Source organism: Mastigoproctus giganteus, chromosome 5, assembly GCF_048544385.1.
Source record: "Mastigoproctus giganteus isolate SK-2022 chromosome 5, ASM4854438v1, whole genome shotgun sequence".
Lineage (NCBI taxonomy): Eukaryota > Metazoa > Arthropoda > Arachnida > Uropygi > Thelyphonidae > Mastigoproctus > Mastigoproctus giganteus.
Window position 1 is genome coordinate 6,808,879 of NC_143579.1, and position 19,365 is coordinate 6,828,243.

The following is a 19,365-nucleotide window of genomic DNA, read 5'->3' on the forward strand; positions in this document are numbered from 1 at the left end:
TGACAAATGTAAAGTACTACATAGGGGTAACAGTAACCCCAGATCAACGTATCAATTCTGTGGTACTACGCTGACAGTGGTAGAGAATGAAAAGGACCTGGGGGTAATTGTGCAGGCAGATATAAAGTTCTCTGAGCAGTGCAGATGAGCTGCAAGAGTAGCTCATGGTGTCTTGTCAATGATATACAGGAATGTTTCTAGCAGGGATAGGGATGTAATTATTCCCTTGTATAAGGCATTGGTCAGACCACACCTTGAGTACTGTATACAGGTCTGGAGGCCTCATTTCAAGAAGGATGTAGAGCTGCTGGAACGAGTACAGAGAAGGGCAACAAGATTAGTGAATGGAACAAAGGGTTGCTCTTATGAAGAAAGGCTTAAGTTTTGCAAATTACAGTCTGGAGACTAGGCATCGGCGAGGTGATCTGATAGAGGTGTATAAGGCTTTGAATGGCTTGAGCATGCTCAATGCCGATGGGATTCTTCCTCTTGCTCAGAATAATCGCCTGAGAGGGCATAAATTCAAATTGAGGAAGGACGGATGTCGGATAGATGTGCGGAAATTTGCCTTTAGCCAGTGGGCAGTTGGTTTGTGGAATAGACTTCCATCACTTGTTGTTGAAGTTGATAGCCTAAACAAATTTAAAGCTCAGCTGGACAGGTATTTCGAACGAACGGAGGGTGAAATAGGAGTAGTGGTTGTGTTTTTTTTTTTTTTTTTTTGGCTGATGCTGAATAAGCTTGCTTTCTTGCATCATATGCCTATGCTAATGTTAATTTCCACTTCGCAGGCGAGTTCAACGCTATTTTTTTATGACTGGTTCTTCTTTGTCACATCCTATAAGATCGTTGCATGCTTCTGGCCATAGCTTCTTCCACACTCCGTTCATGCATTTTTGAGTCACTTTGTGCCAGGCTGCTCTGATATTGTGTATAGCATTCATGACATATTTTTTCCAAAACTACCTGATGGAGTCTTTATCTTCACCATCTGGTTCCTCTGCAAACTGTCTGAATATGCAGGAAAGGTACTAGGCCTTAAAATTCAATATGATTCCTTGATCTATAGGTTAGAATAATAAACTGATTTTGGGTGGAAGGTAAACCACTTCTACAGGAATGCAGGTCTTGAAGGGTGTCTCGATTCTCGGGTGGCCTGGTGCATTATCGAGCACCGACAATGCTCTTGGTTCATGGTTGTGCTCTTCACAATAGTGCTTTGCTACAGGGCAAAAATATGAAACAAACCACTGCTGGAAAATCAAATAAGAATGCCTGGGACCATCACCCACCTTATTTGATTTTCAAATCATTGGCAGATGTGATTTTGAAAATACTTTCATAGCTCGTGGTGTTTCTGAATGTTACACAAGCATTGGCTTTAACTTAGTTACCTCGAAGCTTTCTTCCCCTAGTAAGAGAGTTAATCTGTCTTTTCCAATCTTGGGAGGGTAGTTGTCATGCTCAATGATGGCTTTCAGAGTTGTGGGAAAAATTCCTGGGCTGCCTTTGTGTCCACACTAATAGCTTCAGATTCACCAGAGACACATATGCTGTGGATGTAAGTGTGCAGTTTGAATCTATCAAACCAACCTCTGCTGGCTGAATGTTTCTGACATATCTTTTTCTTCTTCTTGAAGGTGTCTGAAGATGCTCCTTGCCTTTTCTGTTATTATCAGTTGACTTACAGACTTGTTCCATTGTGTTTGGTCCTCACTCAAATATTAAGCTGTCTTTCCATTTCTTCAAGCAAATTGTTCCTTGAACAAGTCAACCTCATTGCAGACAACTTTGAGATCATCATTGCTGAAGCTTCTATCTTTGCATTTTTGATAATTGTTCTAATTGTGGACATAGCCAAATTCAAAGAGGCACTGACATCCACTAATGCTCACTAGCTTCTAATTTCCTCAACACTTGCAGTTTTACATTCAAGGAAATGCTTTTCCTCAGCACCTTAGATACATTATTAGCACTTGAAGTTGTAGGCTGTTTTCTAGATTTGATGGTAATTAAAAAAAAAAAAATGCCTAAATAAGAATGTGTACACAGGCGATCTTGAGAGGAGAGCATTGATTGATTGTGATCGTGTATTACATATGTACGTGTGAAGTGCTCTGATTGGCTACATGAATGGATTTGGCCTTAACTCACTGCCATGTTGCAAATAAAGGCAACTGGTTAGAGACTCACTTGAATGACTGGAAATAACTACTTTGTGTTTATATTTGACTTTTTTATGAATAAATAAATCTTAACTAGTGAATAAAAATATGTAACATCATTACATTACATAGTGTATGAATTTTTGTCATTTATTTTAATTTCTAGTAAAAATTGAATTGCTCAAGTTGCAAGGGTATAAAAGGGATAACACTAACCAGGGTATGCATGTTTGCATTTTTTGTCGTGAAGATAGTTGGGTTTATTTAAGTTAGGGATATGTATAAATACTTTTAGTGAATTCTAAAATTATTCCTATTTATATGGAAAATGAAAAGGATTTGAATTCCTTTTTTCATTTTTTTAAAAATGATATTACAATTAAGCATTTAATTACAATTAAATGCTTAATTGTAAATACACTTCTAACATGGTTTAATAATGCTCTACATTCACTATTAAACACCACATTCTCTTTAATTCAGAACATGTGTGGTAGTTCTGTTTGTTTACTTGAGCTTTCAAAATAAAATGAGCCTGATTGCCCTCAAAGATGTGGTGACATGCTTTGATAACATAATTATCAGATTCTGTTTTCTAAACAAGTTGGAGTTTATATGGAAATGTCTGGAGATTCTGGTGCAAGATTCTCACGACAGGTTGACTCTGCTGTTTTTTTGTGAACTTTTTAAAGGTCTGTTGTACTGCACTATTCCTTGATAAATACATTTTAAAAAAGTTCTTTATAATCTGAACTCATGTTAGAGGATTTACAAATAGGCATTTAAACAAGATTATTATCAATAACTGTATTTAGCAGTCACATGAACTTGAACTACATTCAGCTGAAATGTATAAACTATGCACCCCCTTGTTGACTTGGCCACATCAGGTCTGTTTTTTTATGTTCTAAATAGAGGCTGAAAATAATGTTTTTTTTCTTTATATACTGCATTCTGTGTGGAATGTCTGAATATTTATTTATTATTGTCCAGTGGCTTCATGCATCTCAGTATACTGTTCTTTATCAAATTTGAGATATAACAAAGTCATTCTTGCTTGGTTGGTTCATTCATTTATTGGATTTTTTGACACATGGGCTCTGCAGATCATAATATGCCAATAATATAGAATGGTGTACTTCAGAGATGCTGCTGAATAAAGGGTTTTCTATTAGTCTGATTTATATTTCACTGGATTAATTAGTTGGTGTCATTGGTGAAAATACCTTATTTATTTCATGTTTGAAATAAATCATGCTCAAGTTTTTGTTGTTTACAATAAATCCCAAGTATCCATGGTAATTGAACTTCCAGTTAATTTTTAGGAAAAAAATAATTGGACTTAATATTTAAATTATCTACACTTTAGCATGATTTGTGGTCCATCCTGTAGGTTGTTCATCTTATTGTGACAAGCACAGTATTAGTGAGAAATTTAAATATGTATATTGGAAGTTAGATAGGATTGTGTAAATGCTAGTAATAAAGAACTGGTGGTATTTTAAAAAAATACTCAAACTGTGATTGTAGTGGAATATTCATAAATACTACACTCGAGTTAATATCTTTTTTTTTTACATTATTACTTTTTTTTTACTGTCAGATTTATGCAGTATGGATATGATTTAATGTCATAAGAAGTGTGTGATATATGTTAATTTTTATTTGTTTTGTTAAAAAATGTGAGAATTATGATGAGACACAATAGTGAACAAGTCTCAATATGCATCATTTACATTGATATGCAGTATTTATACAAGAATTTTTATTCTAATACTTGTTTGTTCAATTTTTCCTGGCTTCTTTTTTTCTTACAGTCATCTGATTTGCATTTATGCTATTCAGAGTACAAGGTTTGAAGTAGATACTTTATCAGTAATTACAATGTAAAAAATTAAAAAGTACAAAGCTCTTCCTGAAATATAGGTGAACATTTTACAGGAAGTGGCTGATGATGTAAAGAAAGGGATCATCTTTTTAAATAATACTTCATTTCTGAAGAACAAAGAAACAGTAAAGCTAACAAACCAAGAAAATCAGTTAAACACAAAGTGCAAGAACTTTGAGAAATCTACCTAGAAGATGTGCTTTATCCCTCCCTTGGAGGGATAAAGTGTGCACCTGGATCCATTGAAGCTTTTCTGGTGTCAATTTGCATCCTTCCTCCTACTACCGTATTCCAGTATATAGCATGTATCCCATCCTTTGGCTTTCAAGTAATTAATAGTGAGTACTTTTCATTTCTGGTCTCTTTAGTGTCTTCTCTGTGATATTTGTGAACAAGAAATGGCGATCTAAAAAATCTTCACTCTATTATGCATATTTTTTGTAGTATCGATTTGCTTTGAAAATGAAAAGAAATTCTTAATTTTTTTTTGTGTATTTGGGAAAAAAATGTGATACAGTAACTTGCTTTCTTGGTTAAAACTAGACAGAATTAATATAGCCTTTTTATCATTGAAGCACTTAAATTTTTATGTAATAAATTTTTCATATGATGCTCAATTTGTATGATGTATGACATTCAGTAAATAAAGTTATGTTTTTCTGAGTTCTATTTTAACCATAGAGAAATACTTGCTTCCAGTGGGCAAGTCCCTAGACTTTGACTTGGATTTATGTTCAACTTAAATACCATTATCCATAGTTTTGTATAAGTTGCTAATATCTGTGTAAATTATGTTTCATCACCAGACAGGGCGAATCTGCTGTACATTTAAAAATAGGAAACACCACTAGACTGTTTCAAAGCTTACTCGCTTCTCATCAGCTGATTGGTAGTCTTTGTTAGCAAACATATGCTGAACTGGAAATATTGTATTTGTCTAAGCAGCTAAAAGTGTTAAAATTTATTTAATTTCTGGTGTGTTGCGGTATACTTGCCACACAGTAGTTAAAATGAAAACTGTGGCCAAATTCTAGCAGTTAATGATAACAGTTTTTAAATGGAAGTTTTACTTCTGTGTGCAGCTTGGTTGTTCTAAAAATATGTAATTCACAGTTGTTAATGATGTATATAATAACATGCATTATTAACCACTAAGCAGCTGAAGACAAACCAATAAGCTTCAAGATAGCTGTCCTGGCAGTGTCTCAGATTTTTAAATGTGTAGCAGATTCACCTCCGGTGATACTATACAATTTAAAAGGATATTATGCAACTTGGGTAGAACTGGATAATGGTATCCCTTTCTAAGTTGAACGTACAACTCATGTTTTAGGGTCGAAAACTTGGCTCTTCAGTGGGATCAGAGATTTAGTGAACAAAAGTGAATACAGAAAAGCATACAACTTTGATTTCAAATGCTGTATTGAAATATACCCTTGAAGTCATAGTTTTGTACAAGTCGCTCAGTTTGTATTAAGATTATATTTCATGATAAAAGTCAGAATTTGCATAATGTTATATTGCACCAAGTACACATTTTTATTTGCATAAAATATAGATTTATCAAAAAACTTATTTTAAAACAATTTCTTGTGAATTACAAAACATAACACATCATTGTCTTGTAATTCACAAGAAATTCAGTTTTAAATATTAGTATTAATACCAGCAAATGATGCAAGAAAGCAAGCTTATTCAGCAAAAAAAAAAAAAAAAATCTTTCCCACATCACCTGTCCAGCCCTCTAATTGTTTGTCTAGTTCTTCCTTAAATTTATTCAAACTACCCATTTCAACTACACCAAACGGAAGTTTGTTCCAGTAATCAACTACTTGCTATCAGATGGCAAATTTTTCCTTATATCTCCTGCAATCATCCTTCTATAATTTGAATTTGGATCCTTGTGTATAGTCTGAGGAGGAGAAAGAATTCCAACAATCCATTCAAAGCCTTAAATGCCTTAATCAGATCTCTCTCTCCTCTCAGGTCCCTAGGCTCCAGATGCTGCAGTTTGCAGAACTGAAGCCTTTCCTGGTTAGAGCACCCTTTTGTTCCTTCACTAATATCATTGCAGTTCTTTGCCCCTATTCTCAAAGATTTACATCCTTCCTAAATGGAGGCTTCCTGACTTGTATACAGTACTCAAGATATAGCCTAGATCACAATGGAATGGGATAATTACCCTACGGTCCCTGTTGGCAAAATTTCTGTATATCATTGAAAAAAAACAAACAAACAAACCATAAACTGTTCTGGCAGCCAGTCTATCAGAGACCTTCATGTCTAACTGCACAATGACACCAGGCTTTTTGTTCCTCACTACCCTGGGATTATCTCTACCCATATGCAGTGTCTTGCATTTGTCAGTATTAAATCTGTTGCCATTTCTCAGCCCACCTTTCCAATTTTTCTAGATCTTGTTTTAGTAGCAAACCCTAATTACTATCATTAATAAATATTGAAAACAACAGTGAGCCTAGTACTGAACCCTGTGGATCTTCACTAATAACATTACTCCAAGAGGAGCACTGCCCATTGATAACCACTCTCACTCAGTCATCCCTTTAACCATAGCAGTAACTTGTCCTGAATGTCACATTATTCCAATTTGTACAGTAGTCTTTTATGTGGAAGAGTATCAAAAGCTTTTCTGAAATCTAAGTATATTATGTCAAAAATTTATTTTTTGCATTCAATTGCTTTGATAATGTCTTTTTAACAAATCTATTCTATAACTGTATTCCAGTCCTAGATGGTCCTGAAATTACTTTAACCAGTCACTGTCATTTTCTCTGAAACAGAAGGTAAGCTTACAGGTCTACAATTAATTGCTTCACTCTTTGACTGCCCCCTTTGTGAATTGGAGGTATATCTGTACTTCTCCAGTGCATAAGGGCCACCCTTGAATCCAAGGATGCTCTCAACTATGGCTGACCAATTTGCTGCCTGGCGTAATATAATTTAGATCCCATCCATCCTAGGTGCCTTGTTTATGTTTAGTTTCAACATCTTTGCTTCCACTTTCCTCTCATTTATCACAAAATCATTTAGTACCCTGTAATTTCATTTTGAATATTTAATGTCAAAAAATTCCTTGTCTGTGAATGTAGATGCAAAAATACCTATTCAGTTTGTCAGCAACTTTAGCTGGATCATCAACAGTTAAACCATTGATATCAAGTGGACTAATGTGGTTCATTCCCTTCCTTTTTGTATTTAAGTAAGTAAAGAAGTCTTTGCTAATTTTCATTGCATTTTTTGCAAGAGATGTCTGATAATCTGCTTTAGCTTGCTTAACCCACAGTGCAGTGCTACTGTATGTTTCTATCTCTTGATAATTAATGAGCATCCCATTCAGTTTTCTTTTCTGATATTAATCTCATTAGTTCATATGACATCCATTGAGGTCTAAACCTTGAAATGGGTGTTAGTGTTAGTAGTGGCAAATGATGCAATAAAGCAAGGTTATACAGCATTGGCCAAAAACAAACCAACCAACAAACAAACAAAAAAAAAACAAAAAAAACTCCATATCACTTGTCCAACCCCAGTAATAATTTGTCTGGTTCTTCCTTAAGTTTATTCAACTACCCATCTCCACAACACCAGGATAAAAGTTTGTTCCAACAATCAATCACTTTTTCACTGAAAGCATATTTTTACAACCACTTGTTTTCTTATATATGCCCCTTAGGTGTGTCATCTGAGCAAAAGTTAGGATGCCATCTGCATTTACTAAATCTATTTAGGCCTTAAAATACTTCAGCCAGGTTTTTCCATAGATGCTTAGATTCCAGACACTGCAGTTTGATGGATCAGTCTTTTATGGTAAGAATACCCTTTTGTCCTTGGCTAATCTTGTTGTTCTTCTCCGCACCTGTTCCAACAGATCAATATCCTTTCTAAAATGAAGCCTTCAGACCTGTATGCAGAACTCAAGATGTGTACCTAACTATTGCCTTATACAACAGGATAATCACTGATTTGTCCCTGCTGGAAAAATTCTTGTATATCATTGACAAAACTCCACGAGCTGCCCTGGCAGCTTGGCTGCATTTCTCAGAGAACTTCATATTTGACTCCACAATTAACCCTGGGTCTTTTTCATTTTCCACTACCCTGAGTGTAGCACAACACTGTTTGTACATTACTATGGGGGGTTACTGTTACCTGTATACAGTACTTTGCATTTGGGAATATTAAACGTCAATTACCATTTCTCAGCTCATCAGCCCGTTAGAGCTATGATATGCGGCTATGAGCATTATGGACAGGCAGAAGAGAGGGTCCATGGTGTTTCTAGCAGTGATTTATTGTACATTTGCTTGTAGAGATAGGACAATTGTAAGACTGCAAAAAAAAAAAAAACAGACATCAAGCTTTGAAAAGAAAAATAATTTAATTTGTACATTGGCAAACGTATACCTTAGAGAGGGACCAGATTGACATCTGTAATGCTGTGAAAGAAGATAGTAAAATAAACAGGCATATTCAGTGCCTTAGTTCATATGCTTATAACTAAGGCATAATTTTCACATTATGATTCTGGAACTATAAACTATGAGGAGGGAGATTTAGGCTGGATTGTAAAAAGTTTTTTCTTTTGGCCAGCAAGTGTTGATTAATACACTTGCTGGAATCTGTTGTTTGCATCTCTTAATTGGTATGAAAAGCCACACAGTTTCTACTATTACTTTCCTGAATGCTTCCCAGTAAGAATTTCCTGTTGATAACTTCATCAGTTGGTTCCACTAAATAGATTTTAAAAACTGTCTGAGATGATTACAGTACTTTTAAAAAGAAAAAAAGCCCTTTTCCTTTGTTCTTGACAGTAGTTACATCTTTAAGTGAATCCTATGTATATACTTGGATCGTAATTTGCTAGAAAACGGTCAATAAATCCACAAAAGTGTTACTACTGTATGTATGTATGTGCAATCACCTTGTATGTTTGACCAACCCACAAGTTCCAGTCAGTATCTGGAAAGTTAAAATATTCTGATTTACTGGCTTTTTAATAAAACCGCCAAACAAAATTACTGTACTCATCATAGTGTTATTTGTCTAGTGGCACCAGTGTTTGCCCACCATCTGTTTTTGTTTCTCTGTGAAACGTACAGAACTCTGTAAAGGCCAGAAATGTGTGGTTTGCATCAGTGTTGTAGTTACAGGGTTTTCTCTATTTTTGCAATGATCTTTTGTGATGCAGTACAGACTGTGAAGGCCAGAAAAGTGTAGGTTATAGTACGGTCTGCATAGTTTGGGGCACTTTTTTTCTTTCCTATCCTGTCACCGTCCATGACAGGATAGGAAAGAAAAAAAGTGTGAGAGTGGAGAGTTAAAGTGGAGGAAAAGAAGAAGAGAGGTGGAAAAAGAAAGAAAGAAAGCATCATTCAGTTGAGTGAGGTTGGGTAGGAGAGGATGTTTGACGTTCCTGAATTAGGGAGCTCATCCAGCCCAGGGAAAGTAAGAAAGATTGCAGGGCAAAGGTGCTGTGCAAAGAATGACACCATTTAGGTCTTGTACCTTCTTTAGGATTTGGACATCCACAGATGTCCAAAGCCTAAAGAAGGTGCAAGACATCACTGGATGAATATCAGTCACACCTGTCCCACAAGAAGATATTCAGGTGGAATCCTGCCCTGTATGGGTTAGCAGCTGTACTGCACCCTCAAATCAGGGGTGCCTGCAATGTGTGTTGCACCTGTCTCACATCAAGTTGTGCAGGTGGAATCCTAACCTATGCAGGTTTGCAGAGGTTCTGCACCCTGAAGACAGCATGCCAGCAGATCCCACACCGGGGCCATATCAGCAGTGAAGGTATTTCTGCATCCGGGAGGGCACCAGCAGAACACTGGCTCGAAGTGTAAGCTGTGTTAGGACTTTGACAAGAGTCTTGAAGATTTGCAATTTTAGATGTCTGATGCCACCACAGGGCGTCAAAGGCATGATAAGATATTATCATGCCTTTGATTTGAATCCATACTGGAAGGGAGAATGGAGATTTGCAGTGGAATATAGGACATTGGTCTTGTGATGAAGGTGCTCAAAGATTTTCCCCAATACTGGTAGAAGAGCAATTTTACAGTAATATTAGGCAGAGTTGGTGGATTGTATAGAGTAAAAAAATATGTGGAGGTCCTTGTCTCGAAACTTGATTAGACAGTTGGACAGACAACTTGAGTAGTCTAGACCCGCTAATTTCAGTAGACATCAAAGACTACTCAAGTTGAGACCTGACTTGAGTAGTCAAGACCCGTCCCTGTTTCTACTAATAGCGATGGGTAGTCACGCACCCGGATTTCCGAATGAAACCCTTTCCTACCCTTTTTTTTTATTTTCCCCCAAAAAACATCTACAGTTTCCAAATTCCCAAACTATAAGTGTAATATGGTGAGGCGGGAAAATTTTCCCTCCACCCTACTTCACTTCCTTTCGACTACTCAACACCCCCCACCCCAACACACTTTTGAAATACGGCAATGGAAAGACAGCCTCGGCACATATTCACCCATCCTTTGAAGATGGTATTAACGAAAAACCCCCATCAGGCTTCAATAAAAATTAGTGGGTCTCGACTACTCAAGTTGTCTGTCCAACTAATTGTTTTAAGGTGAGAGAGAGACGCAAGTTTCCAACAGTTTAGGAAGGAAGAGTGGCAGGGCATTTTTTGTGAGCTAGATGATGCTGAGGGAACAGGTTATGGAATTTCTCAATAATATCTACCCTCCAGATCCCTTATTGTTTTTAGTTTTCTCCAATGCTAGATTTAGTTTTTCACTGGTAAAAGGATCTTCAATTATTACTTCTATAACACACTCTTCTCATTGTTTGTCCCTGTGCTTATGCCACACCAAACTGACACAGCATTGCCCTAGATATTGACTGGAATTTGTGGGTTGGACACTCACACACTAGCAAGGCTTTTGTGGATTTATTGAATGATTGTTTTCTACATCAGCATGTTGGAGAGGCAAATAGAGGGAGTAATACTCTTGATCTGATTATCAGTAGTGATTCTTCATGCATTAAGAATCTGCAGATAAGGGAACCACTAGGTGGCAGTGATCACAGTGTGCTGAAGAGGGATTAACTCAAAGAGGTAACTATCATCTGAGGTAAAGGGAAGGGTTTTTGCTTTGGTAAAGCTGACTATGATGGTCTAAGACTGTATTTAAATTCTATACAGTGGGACCAACTGATGATGTTATCAACAGCAAATTCAAAATGGGAAGCATTCAAAGAACTTATCTTGGAAGCTACTAGGCTTTACATACCGACTAAGAAATATTGTTCAAGGTTTAGGTTTAAATGAATGTCAGATGAACTAATGAGACAAACGGCAGAGAAGAAAAATGCATGGGATATGTATAAATTAATGGGTGACATGGAAGCCTATGATAGATATAAGCTGGTCTGTAACCAAGTCACAAAGGATATTAGGCAAGCAAAGGCAGATTATGAGAAATCCTTGGCAAGGGATGCAAAGAAAAACAGAAAAGAGTTCTTTACCTATGTAAACTCTAGAAGGAAAGGGATGAATCAGATTGGTCCACTGGATATTGATGGTTCAATAGTTGAGGATCCTGCTCAGGTGGATAACAAACTAAACAAGTATTTTGCATCTACATTCACACATGAGAAGTTATTTGGGAAGGGGAATGCCAGAGGTGTATTCAACTCTGGCAGTGAGCTAGATGATTTTGTAATAACTGAGAGGAAAGTGGAGGAGAAATTGTTCAGGATAAACATAAAAAAGGCACCTGGGGTGGATGGGATCTATCCAGTTATATTAAAGGAGGCAGCAAAGGAAGTAAGCAAACCCTTAGCAATAATTATGAGAGCTTCTCTGGACTCAGGGTAGGTACCCATAGACTGGAGATGTGCAAATGTGACCCTAATTCACAAAGGAAGATCAAAGGCTGACACAAGTAATTATAGACCTGTGAGTTTAGCTTCTGTTCCAGGAAAATTAATGGAAGCACTGGTTAAAGAAGTACTGCAGGATCATCTAGACAAGACTTCAGTTATAGGTCGGACACAGCATGGTTTTGTTAAGGGCAAGTCTTGCCTGACCAATTTGATTGGATACTATGGTGCAGTCACAAAAGAACTGGATGCATGGAATAACTTTGATATTATATATTTGGATCTTAGAAAGGCTTTTGATACTGTTGTACATGGAAGACTGCTGCACAGATTGGAGCAGTGTGGCATCGGAGGCAAATTGCTGCTATGGATAAAGGGATTGTTGAGGGGGAGAAGACGACAGAGAGTTGTAAATAATGGAAACTGCTCATTGTGGACTAATGTTATTAGTGGAGTCCCTCAGGATTCGGTGTTGGGTCCATTATTGTTTTCTGTATTTATAAATGATATTGATGATGGTATATCAAGCTTAATGGCCAAGTTTGACATGATACAAAGGTTGGCTGTATTGCTTAACTTTTGCAAATTACAGTGTCTGGAGACTAGGCACCAGCGAGGTGATCTGATAGAGGTGTATAAAGCTTTGAATGGTTTGAGCATGCTCAATGCCGATGGTATTCTTCCTTTTGCTCAGAATAATCACCTGAGAGGGCATAAATTCAAATTGAGGAAAGACAGGTGTAGGATAGATGTGTGGAAATTTGCCTTTAGCCAGTGGGTAGTTTATTGGCGGAACAGACTTCCATGCCTTGTTGTGGAAGTTGATAGTCTAAATAAATCTATGACTCAGCTGGTCAGGTATTTCCAACAAACGGAGGGATGAAATGGAAGTGGGTTTTTTTTGTTGATGCTTCATAAGCTTGCTTTCTTGCATCATATGCCTCTACTAATGCTAGCCATCTGTATAAACTGGGTGCACTGCCTTAAATTGTATGTGCTTCTTTACTAAGAGCACTCTTCCTCACCACCTGACCTGGCCATCCTTTCTGCAAACATTTTATTCCCCATATTCAAATTTTGCATCCCTTGTGTTTGAGTTAGCATTAGCATTAGTAGAGGCATTTGATGCAAGAAAGCAAGCTTATGCAGCATCAGCCAAAAAAAAAAAAAAAAAAAAAAAAAGTAACATAAATAAATAAAAATAACCACTTCCACTTCACCCCTTTGTTCGTTCGAAATACCTGTCCAGCTGAGCCTTAAACTTATTTAGGTTATCAACTTCCACGACAAGGGATGGAAGTCTGTTCCACCCACCAACCACCCGCTGGCTAAAGGCAAATTTCCGCACATCGATCCTACATCTGTCTTTCCTCAATTTGAATTTATGCCCTCTCAGGTGATTTTTCTGAGCTAGAGGAAGAATCCCATCAGCATTGAGCATGCTCAAACCATTCAAGGCTTTGTACACCTCTATCAGATCACCCCGCTGGTGCCTAGTTTCCAGACACTGTAATTTGCAAAACTTAAGCCTTTCTTCGTAAGAGAACCCCTTTGTCCCATTCACCAATCTAGTTGCCCTTCTCTGTACTCGTTCCAGCAGCTCTACATCCTTCCTGAAATGAGGCCTCCAGGCCTGTATACAGTACTCTAGGTGTGGCCTGACCATTGCCTTATACAAGGGAATAATCACCTCCTTATCCCTGCTAGAAAAATTCCTATATATCATTGACAATACACCATGAGCTACTCTTGCAGCTCGTCTGCACTGCTCAGAGAACTTCATATCTGCCTGCACCACCACCCCCAGGTCCCTTTCATTCTCTACCACTGTCAGTGTAGTACCACAGAGTTGATACGTTGCTCTGGGGTTGCTGTTTCCCATATGTAGTACTTTACATTTGTCAATGTTAAACTTCATTTGCCACCTCGAAGCCCATCTGCTCAACCTTTCCAAATCCTGTTGCAGCAGCATAGTTTCAGTAGTGTCCTTGACAACCCTGCCAACCTTCGTATCGTCTGCAAACTTGGACATTAAGCCTGATATACCATCATCAATATCATTTATAAATACAGAAAACAATAAAGGCCCCAATACTGAACCCTGAGGGACTCCACTAATAACATTAGTCCACGATGAGCAGTGTCCATTGATTACCACTCTCTGTCTTCTCCCCCTCAACCACCCCTTTATCCATAGCAGCAACTTGCCTCCAATGCCACACTGCTCCAATTTGTGCAGCAGTCTTCCATGTGCAACAGTATCAAAAGCCTTTCTAAGATCCAAGTATATAATATCAAAGTTATTCCCTGCATCATAGTATCCAATCAAATTGGTCAGGCAAGACTTCCCCTTAACAAAACCATGCTGTGTCCTAGCTATAACTGAAGTCTTGTCTAGATGATCCTGCAGTGCTTCTTTCACCAGTGCCTCCATTAATTTTCCGGGAACAGAAGTTAAACTCACAGGTCTATAATTACTTGTGTCAGCCTTTGATCCCCCTTTGTGAATTGGGGTCACATTTGCACATCTCCAGTCAATGGGTACCTCCCCTGAGTCCAAGGAAGCTCTCATAATTATGGCTAAGGGTTTGCTTACCTCCTTTGCTGCCTCCTTTAATATAACTGGATAGATCCCATCCACCCCAGGTGCCTTTCTTGTGTTTATCTTCAACAATTTCTCCTCCACTTTGCTCTCAGTTATTACAAGATTCTCTAGCTTACTGCTAGAGTTGAATACACCTCTGGCATTCCCCTCGCTGAATAACTCCTCATGTGTGAATGTCGATGCAAAATATTCATTTAGTTTGTTAGCTACCCGAGCAGGGTCATCAACAGTTGACCCATCGATCTCAAGTGGACCAATCTGATTCATCCCCTTCCTTCTAGAGTTTACATAAGTAAAGAACTCTTTGCTGTTTTTCTTCGCATCCCTTGCCAAGGATCTCTCGTAATCTGCCTTCGCCTGCCTAACCTCCTTTGTAACTTGGTTACAGATCAACTTGTATCTATCATAGGCGTCCGTGTCACGTGTTAATTTGTATGTATCCCATGCATTTTTCTTCTCTGCCATATGCCTCATTAGTTCATCTGACAACCATTTAGGCCTAAACCTTGAACAATATTTCTTAGTTGGTATGTAAAGCCTAGTAGCTTCCACGATAAGTTCTTTGAATGCTTCCCATTTTGAATTTGCTGTTCGCAATATCATCAGTTGATCCCACTGTATAGAATTTAAATACTGTCTCAGTCCATTGTAGTCGCCTTTACGAAAGCAATACCCCTTCCCTTTACCCCTAATGGTAGTTACCTCTTTGAGTAACTCCCACTTCAGCACACTGTGATCACTGCCACCAAGTGGTTCATTTATCTGCAGATTCTTAATGCATGAAGAATCACTACTGATAATCAAATCAAGAGTATTACTCCCTCTAGTTGCCTCCCGAACATGCTGATGTAGAAAACAATCATCCAATAAATCCACAAAAGCCTTGCTACTGTGTGAGTGACCAGCCCCCAAATTCCAGTCAATATCTGGGAAATTAAAATCCCCATTATAAGACTCTCTGATTTACTGGCCCACTCTATTTCTCCGAACAGTTTCTTATTATACTCATCAGAGTCATTAGGCCTATAGCACACTCCTACTCTCAATTTTGATCTCCCAATGCTTATGTCACACCAAACTGACTCGACACTGCACTGTCCAGCGATGTCGACTGGCTTCACTTCCTTGGATTTTATGTGTTTTTTAACTAATAGCATAACCCCTCCTCCCTTCCTATCCTGTCTATCCTTTCTGTAGACATTGTACTCCCCAAATTCCAGTTCTGCATTTCTTATATCTGTGTGACACCACGTCTCTGAAATCCCCACAATATCTGCCTTTGATGTTTTGAGCAATACCTCAAATTCATCAAATTTATTTACTAAACTCCTAGCATTGGTGTACACACAAGTATACATGCACCTGTTCTTTTTCTTAGCTACCCTAACACAACCCATGTGTTTACTTGTACCCCAATGATTCCCAGCAGTCTCTGAAATATCCTGCATCTTATTTTCCAGGCTGCGGCTCATTCCAATAGAAGCAGTGCAAGAATCACTTTCACCTCTGCCAGTGGCTACTGTCAATCTATTGGTCTTTGTCTCCCCCCAAGCTAGCAGTTTTCCGACCCACCTAACACTGCCTCGATAGCATCAGCAAATATTCTTGCACCCTTTCTATTTAAGTGTATCCCATCCCTGTAGAAGCAGTCTCTCCTGTTAACAAGTACAGACCAGGCTGAAAAAAATTCTACCCCTTGAGCCCTGCTCAATCTTTCCAGGGCCGAATTGATTGACAGGGCTCTCATCATATACTCCCTCCTATCGTGTCTGGGCAGAATTGCAGACACTTTCAATTTCAACCCTAATTCACGGCTTTTTTTCATCAGTGACCTGTACTTGTCAAGTAATTCCGCCGGTCTCCTACTCTTAATGTCATTAGTGCCAACGTGTACAACTATATCACCTTTTGTGCCCTTAAAAGATGATATCCGCTCTACAACGTCATCAACTTTTGCCCCTGGCAGACATACCCTGGTCCTATTCCACCCATCCTTTTTACAAAGCATGTTTCCCGTTTCCCTGACAATAGAGTCACCAACAACTACTAGTTCCTTTGGGACCAGCGCATTCTGCCTTGGGGGTTGCCGCTGTGTTCCGCGATGACCAAGTGCAAGCTCTGGCATTGGTGTGGGCAGCTGAGAGCTTGATGGGCCCCTCACTTGTAATCCTTCGAGGGCATCCACCCTATCCTTCAAGCTCTCATATAGTCCCATAACAACGCTGAGTTGTCGCCTTATCTCCTTACACTCCTTGCATCGCACACACACACAAAGACATCCCCCATGGCAGTATCATGTCCCATACTTGACTGCTCCGCAAACATCAAGCAAATAGTGCATCTTACAAGGCTGTGATTCAGAGGACAACTGCCCCCCTCAGTTCTCTCCTGGGCCACAGCATTCCCATTAGCTTGAGCCCTTTGCTTTGCTGCTCTGGTTTGAGTCATGATTTAGATTTACTTTCAATAAAATTTCAATTTCTGTACAAAATTAAATCCTAAACTTGTATCCAAACACAGTTATAACGCTATATTTATGTTTCAGTAACGAGTGTTATCTACGGAATATTTACGTTTCAGTAACGAGTGTTATCTGCGAAATCCCTTTATATAACTTTCGTATCAAGTTATGTATTAATTATTTGTTTTTACTAATTATTTATGTTACGTAACCTAAGTGGTTATATGTATAATTAATTATGTTAAATATAATTAATTATATTACGTTTGTAATCTAAGTTGTTATATGTATTTATTTAAACGTACAATTTAACTGCTAACGAAGTTCAACTAACGCTATCTAGTACGGTATATCGTATCCCAAAGGCGGGAAAATTACGAACGGTTAGCGGAGTTGAAACACGTGGAAACCTTTACCGATACTTTTATGCAATTACAAGGCCGAGTAAAGAATAAATACACCAAGTTGCATGTATATGCCTTCGATATCAGTTCAGTGTCTGTATTTGTTTGCTATACTGCTAACATTACTGTTCAAGTAAATATACTTGCACATATGTTTGCTGTTATTAACCCTAATAAAGTATGTATTTGCTTGTCTTGTGAGGACCCCAGCAGGTCTCGTAATCTGTTACAACTTGTTCTCCAGGGTGCTGTGTAACTCAATAGAAGCAGCTCTAAAATCACTTACACCTCTGTTCATTGCTGTTGTTAATTTATTAGTCTGTGTATACCCCAAAGCTAGCAGTTTTCCAACCCACCTAACACTGCCTCTGTAGATATTCTTTCGGCCCTTCTTTTGAAACATATTGCATCCTTGTTGAAATAGTGTTTCATGTTAATAATCAGAGACTGCACTGAGAAATATCTATCCCATGATCTTTGGACTGTTTCTCTAGCACTGAATTTTTTTGACAAGGCTCTCATTATGTACTCTATCTTATTGTATCTGGACAGAATTGCAGACACTTTCAAATTTAATCCCAACTTTCAACCTTTTCTCAACATTGCCTGTATTCACGTGTCCTTTTTGTGTAATGTATTTCCTGTTTCCTTAATAGCCGAATAACCAACTGTAGAATTTTTTTTTTTTTTTTTTTTCGATAGTGCTGCAAAAGCCTTCCTTGCACCCTATGGCTAATGATAATAATAATATAGCTACTTCTAGTGGGATTAGAGATCTCTGCTGTGTGATACTGGAGCATGTTCTCTAGTATTGATCTTGGCAGCTGTTTGCTTGATGAGTCTCTCTCTTATTCCTTTGAGGGCGTGAACTCTGTTCTTCAAGCCATCTTCTCCATGGGCATTTGATGCCCATGTCTTTAAAATCATAAGCAAAGCATTCAAAACACTGGGATTTATCAAACGGAACGCCTACAAGTTCAAAAACTACAGATATGCTGTTATCCTTTATAAAACTACAGGGTGTTCAGGCTATAGGTATCCAAAAATACACATGTATATCTCGGCATCTATAAGGAGTATTAAAATTTTTTTGTTATTATACAGAGTAACTCACCAAGTTTTTATAAAAGTTAGTAAAGTTCAATATGAGCACCTTTTGTAGCTCAACAGATGTCAGAATGATACTCTAGCTCTTGCCAAGTGTTTTCCAGCATCTGAGGCGTTATTAGAGCAACTGCTTCAGCGATACACTTTTAAATCATCCAAATCCTGAACTTTTTTCTGGTACACACAGTCTTTAATAAAGTCCCATGCTTTTTTAAAATGGACCAATGACGCCCTTTTTGTGTGTTATTGGTCCATTTTACTAGCCAGACATTGACTTTTGGTGTGATCTTTCATTATTGATTGCTTGGTGAGGATTCTCTGTACCCCAAATGCGGCAAAATGTGATGAAACAAATCGTTGAGAGATTTCCTATTGACTGCACTTTCATTTGAGAAAATATGAGTGGTTATCGCATTATAAGTCATTATTTTTGGATACCTCTAGCCCAGAAATCCTGTATTGTTCTGCCAATCCTTGATTTCACCGTATTGTTCTGCCAATCCCAATTCCACCCATCTGGAATCCTCAGACAAAGACTTTAATTAACAAAATTTAAACAGTCCAAAAAAAAATGTGTGTTACCTTACATTCTGTAATCCTCTATTTATCACTCTGTGTACTATGAATCGCTGTGTGATTACTTTCATCTGTGGTCTCTGTGCACTAGAAGAGTTATTGCTGACATCAGCCTTCTAGCAAAGTAATCACTGGAACTTATGAAGCAACTGATATCCTTAGCAAAATCAACTTCAGTGCTCCTTGTAGACAAGTCAGGAACCTTACATTGTTTTGCCTTGACTCTGCTACCACTGGCTTTATGAAGTTCAGTCCACTGAACAGAATCAGCAAATGACTCTCTCATTGAC

General features: G+C 38.0%; 1 protein-coding gene across 2 annotated transcripts in view; it reads left to right on the top strand.

Annotated features, from left to right (window-relative positions):
- Ypel (Yippee-like) overlaps nucleotides 1-19,365 on the top strand; it is a 170,193-nt gene that overhangs the window by 18,475 nt on the left and 132,353 nt on the right. The window contains exon 2 of one of the 2 annotated variants that reach the window (XM_090373895.1): nucleotides 4,107-4,391. The exons of the other annotated variant lie outside the window; for it this stretch is intronic. The gene's annotated coding sequence lies outside the window, so the exon portion shown is untranslated. The remainder of the gene's footprint in view (nucleotides 1-4,106; nucleotides 4,392-19,365) is intronic. 2 annotated transcript variants of the gene reach the window in all.